This window comes from Quercus suber, unplaced genomic scaffold, assembly GCF_002906115.3.
Source record: "Quercus suber isolate HL8 unplaced genomic scaffold, Cork oak 2.0 scaffold_66, whole genome shotgun sequence".
Lineage (NCBI taxonomy): Eukaryota > Viridiplantae > Streptophyta > Magnoliopsida > Fagales > Fagaceae > Quercus > Quercus suber.
In genome coordinates, this window is record NW_027069531.1 from 459,857 (window position 1) to 465,856 (window position 6,000).

Here is a 6,000-nt window from a genome sequence, read left to right on the forward strand (position 1 = left end):
AAACATCAACAAGATTTAGAACTCTTATTTAAAGTTTCTATCACTTTCCCTTATTTTCTCATTAACCAAACAAAAAATTATAAATACTAAAAAAAAGAGGAAAAAAAAGCAATTGGGTTTGATGTCAAATTTGGAAGCCCAAACTTGAGTGTCAAAAATGGTGAATTTAATCTCACACTTCCCCTTTACGTGTGACACAAACTTCAGGGCAGACAAGAGTCGTTGCTAAGTAAATTGGCTCGGCTGAGAGAAAATTATGAATTTAATAATTCAATCTAACATTTCCCTTGACCTTATGAAGTGAGGCCCAACATATGAGAATATTTTAAATGGAAGGTTGCTAAGCTAATGAGCTTATTTGAAAGTGAATTTTATCATTTAATTTAATCTAGAGAAATACTATGTTAATAATATTTTCACAACAAATCTTAAGTGACAGGTTGTTATTGGCTGTTATTAGTGAGCAAAAAAGTAATTTTAGTTATAAATTCAAATTAGAACTAATAACAACTTATCACCTAAGATTTATTATTGTTAGGTTCTAAAGGTTTAGGAATTTATGTATTTAGAACTCTAATTTGTAATATTGGCAAACTATGATCAAAACGATATGTTTAGTCTTGTTATAGTGTGCTCAAAGTTGTTTAATTATTGTAAAGTTAGAATCGAGAGACTGTAGATGCATTGGGACATTTCAGTCTGGCTCGATCGATCGAAGAATAGATTCGATCGATCGAAAGTCGACCAGATTTCGTTTTCTGTAGAATTTTCAACTCAACCCTAACTCATTAAACGTTTAGAGTTTTATGTTTTTGCCCTAGGTATATAAGGCAAAACCCTAGCCACATTTTTAGAGTTGCTACAGTTGTATTGTTGCTCATACATTGCTGTTTTGTGTAAATCTCTTGTGAGATCTAGAGAAGCTTTCCTTTACACAAAGCTTAGGGTTTTCAAGTTAGAGATGGTATCAACATCTTGATGATCAACTTGGTTGCTACCATTGAATCTTAAATAATATCAAGCGTGGGTGCTTGTAGCTGATTGAAGAATTCAAGAAAGAAGGAGTCCATGGATTCGGAGCTTGCACATGGTCATGTCAGTAAGTTCTACTGGTGGGTAGCATTAGGAAGTCAAGCGGGGAGCTTGTAGTCCTTCTGTATGAAGTTCAATTCTTTCGCATGGTGGATTCAGGTTTACCTTGAGGATAGCTAGGTCAAATCCTTCCCAGGTTTTTACCGTGTGGTTTCCTGGGTGATCATATCATTGTGTCTTTTATTATTCCGCTGCTTTATTATTTTGATATGATTATTTGATTGCTTTAACCTAGAATAAAAAAAAAAAAAAAAAAAAAAAAAAAAAGCCTGTAATGTTGAATGCTCATGGGACCAAGACTAATCTAATTTAAAATGTAAATTCAATGTTCATCAAGCATTTGGAATAATATATATATATATATATATATAGCACATTCTATTTGTAAATAATCTTCATATCAAGAATCATAAACTGATTTAGGAATAAGCATCATCTTTAAAAAATAACTAACTCAGAAAAATATAGATTATGGATAGGAATTTCAAAGACATTTACTAAAGACATCATCTCTCAATAGAAGCTAAAAATACGAAAATATTTAACCAATAGACTAACATGTACCAAAAAATCAATTGGCATTCAAGATGATCAGAGTTAGACCCCTATATGATTAACACAATGCAACACCCATATATTAGAATTGAATAATACCAAAATTGGAACACATATATTACAATTAAACACACACATAGACTAAGGAGAAAAATCCCATGATCATGCACTCAAAAAATCAGATGTCAAAAGCTCAAACATGCAAAAATAGCAGAAAAACATCACAAGTTTATGCATAAAGCCATGCCTATATAACTTTTAAATCATCCAAATGCAGCAATATTGGAAGCAATTTTAAGGATTCTTTCCTACTTAATGGCTTCTGCAACATAAAAATCACAATCAACATGTATACATCTCACAAAGAACAAAGAACAAATTTGTTAATGTTCCACTTGTCAATTGAAAACAGTCCCAAGTTAACTACCAAAATAGGAGTCACAACCATAACTGGAGATCATACCAACTTCAATAAATATATGCATCTTTGTCTAAAAGAGTGTAATTCCTTAAAAGAAAAAAAGAAAAAGAAAAAAACAGCTAGGTTACCTTAAACTTAGGCAACCAAAAAAATCTGATTCCATCCAAACCGAGAAAAGAAGAAATACTGGACTTTAACTAAAAATGTTTTCTATTAAGCTTTCAGTCAGGAGGGGCTTTGATGAAGGGTGAGTTTGGTGAGTCAAAGAGATGTGATGTAGTTTCCACTTGGGATGTGCCACCGCTAAGTGGCGTAGAGTTTACTTGCTTCTTGTGCTAGTCATGTCACTAACTTTAATTCCATTCCTATGTGTTTTAACATTTTAAGCTATACACCACCATCATAATGCAAATACCTTAATCAAAGCCACATATAACCCAAAGATATACATCCAAACTAATCCAACTATTATAGAAAAAAGAAGATAATATTTAATGCACAAATTGAAAAATAAAGAGGAAAACTTACTGTTTGCAGTTCCGGCAGATCAGTGGTGGGAGGGTTTTTTGTTCTGTTTCTTCTTTGCAACACCATATACCCAAGTTTCAACATACCAATGTTGATTATTCTCTTTGAATACTTAATCTTCTCCAAATACTATTTCTGTTGTCTATAATTTACCACAATTGCTTTTCCTTAGCATCTAAAATTTTTAGTATCTACACTCCTAATCATTAAAACCCACCTATCCACTCTTTATATTAAAAAAAATAAAAATAAAAATAAAAAACATAGAAAGAGAGCTCATAACCGTAAATAAACTTTAAACAAAGAAAAAAAATGAGATAAATGTAGAGAAATTCTAATGGTAAAGCATAGAGAGAGGGAGATAGAAATCTAACCAAAATGCCTAAATCAAAACAAAGTAAATACCCAAACCGCCAAACATAAATTATAATTATCACATGATTTTGGTTTTTCTTCTAAAAATTTATTTTTAAAAAAAATCAAAAAAAAAAAAAAAAAAAAAAAAAAAAAAAAAAAATCACCTTGCATTGAGAGAGAGCTTTGTTTAAAACCAAGTGAGCACTTTCCCTTGCCAAATGCTTCCTACATGTTGCAACAGTCTTAATTGCAGGAAAAGGCTTCTGCTTTTATCTCTATATATATTAAGATAGATTTAAGTTACATATCTTTTAAATAATCCAAAGCCAAAAAATACATTTCAAGCACAATACTAATATCAAATCCTAAACAACAAAGGTTAGCACGTTTGGTGCACATGGTAGGATAAGTAATAAATCCCACAATTGGCTTGGCGAAGGATTACATTTATTCATACATTAAGGTAGTGTTGTAGAATGGTAATAGACCTAAAAAATGTCTGAGTGAAAATTAATGACTACTTCAATAATTTGTAATGTATTACAATCTTTGATCATTTAAGCATTAAAAAAATTAACAAATGCAGAAGCAAACTATATTGGCCAATTATATCTGGCATATATTATAATCTTTAGGTAATTTAACAATTTCTGCCAAAAGAGAAATCATTTTAAGTTTTACAATGTAACAGTTATAGTCAATTGCAGCAAATAAAATAAGCTTCTGCAAACTAAAAATCACAATAAACATGTATACATTTCATAAAGAACAAATAACAAATTTGTTAATGTTATACTTGTCAATCGAAAAGAGTCCCAAGTTAACTAACAAAATAGGAAATTAAAACAAATTTGTTAATACTGGACTTTACATATACATATATATGTATGTATATATATACACACACAACTTGGATAGAGTTAGATCCAGAATTACCACTTCAAATAGTTATCTTCTTCTCTAATTTATTTCTCTCTTTTCAATTTCAATTTCAAATGAAGGTACATTCTTAACAATACTTACAGGGGTTCAAGATTAATCTGCATAGTTCCAATGGCTTTAAAAAAGGGACCATTCAGAAACAACAAATTCAAAAACTTTAAAACTTAAAATAAAACTTTAGTGTAGTTTTGATTACTCAAAGGTTTGTGCTTTGAGTAACAAAGCAAATCTTCATTTTATGTGAACTCAAAATCAAAGCAACCCAAATATTCAAAATCGATTCTAAATACCCAAAACATTGACCCAAGCCAAATACCCTAAAAACGAAACTTCTTCTAACCATCCCCTAATCAAAACCAAACCTTACCCAAAATACTAATCTAAATCATAATTAACCCCCAATTGATTCTCCAAATTAAAACCAAAAACCCTTAATTTTTTAGTTTAAAGCAAAACTTTACCGAAAGCGATTCCGGTAGTCTGATAGTGGGTGGAGGCTTACAGTGATGACAGAACTTGTGGTGGTGCTCCTTTCTTAATCCATGGTGCATTAACTTAATAGTCTAACGATTATTCTTCCTCTTCTTCCAAAAAAAATTCCAATCGGTCGATCTCTCTACACTTTGTGACTAACCGACTCACTCTCTACCATTCTCGAACTTTTGGCCTCTAAACCTTGATTATCCAAAGCCAATTGTAAATACCCTAAAACTAACCAAAATCAAACACAAAATTAATTGAATCCAAATACTCCCAAAAGTTTCTAGTATACTGAGAAACTAAAATGAATCAAAAAATCAAATCAAAACCTAATGCAACCCAAATACCGAAATAAAAATCAATCCAACCAAATTTCTCAAAACTAATTCATATTTCATACCCAGATCTAAGAAAAAAAAAAAACCTTACCCGTGGTAGTTCTCTCTCTATGTCCGCATCTCAAATCCTGCATGCACCTTTAGGTTACCGGTGCCGGTTCCGGTGGTCTAAGTCTGGCATACTCCTTCTTCTTCTGCTTCTTTTTCTGGAAAAATCGAAAATCAAAAAGATCGTTTTGGGGTAACTTTCCACAAGGATTTTTTGAGAGGAACTGAAGGACGGTTCTCTTCTTTCTTGATCGGAATCTCTAAAAACAAAGATTGAAGCTAGTCTTTAAGATTGGGCCGAGACTGTCTTACGGCTTGACGCAGTTGGCGACTCGCTCTCTCTCTCTCTCTCTCTCTCTCTCTCTCTCTCTCTCTCTCTCTCTCTCTCTTTGTTTCTCAGATTCTCACTCTGTTTCTCAAACTCTCTTTGGCTCTCTGCCTTTCAATTAGTTTTGTTGTAAACTGATGGACAGCACAGTAAAAAGATAAAATTGAAGCCCTCAAACGGTGCAACGTGTGGTATTTTGTATCTTTCAAAGTGTAAACGTGGCAGCATTTTAAAGAGTCATTTTTACTTACGTGTAAAAGCTTCTGCCATTATATATAGTATATGATAAGACAAACGTAAGTCCAAATTTAGGCTCGATTGTTAAACAAACCGAGTTCAAACAAAATAATTTGTTTATGAATAAGCTCATGCATATGAGACTTGATTTAAATATGTATAATATTATAGTGTATACTTATATGTAGATGTGTATAAAATAAATATACTTACATAAACTTGACGTAGGATTATATATGTTTGTTAGCAATTTTATAAAATATCAAGCCATTATTTATAATTTTATAGATAATATAAATAATCCATTTCATAATAAATATAATATAAAAATTTTAACAATTGGTGAATCCAATTTTTATAAGTTCATAGATGAAAATTATTCTATCTACACAAATAATATAATTTTAACTATAATTTAGTTTTTAATTATTAGTATACATTTGTGACATGATAAAAAATTTTGATCAGGTGTTTATTATATATCGAAAAAGAATAATACTCTAGTAGTTCATGGACAAATTTAAGCTTGTTCAATAAAATATGAACCACACTTGACATGTAATCTTGCTCATTGATGAGCTTGAGCTCAACTTGTGTTTGAAAGAAGTATTAAATTAACGATCATAAACGTTTGATTCTCAAATCCACGTAATTCTTCTTCATTTTTCTTAGAA

At 31.0% G+C, this 6,000-nt stretch overlaps 1 long non-coding RNA gene across 1 annotated transcript; it reads right to left on the reverse strand.

Moving 5' to 3' along the window:
• Positions 1–3,057: 3,057 nt before the first annotated feature.
• On the reverse strand, positions 3,058–5,281 carry LOC111990218 (uncharacterized). The gene is made up of 2 exons (XR_010628760.1): positions 4,805–5,281; positions 3,058–3,228 (listed from the first exon to the last, which is right to left on the reverse strand). It is a non-coding gene; the product is annotated as an uncharacterized LOC111990218 (long non-coding RNA).
• Positions 5,282–6,000: the final 719 nt, after the last annotated feature.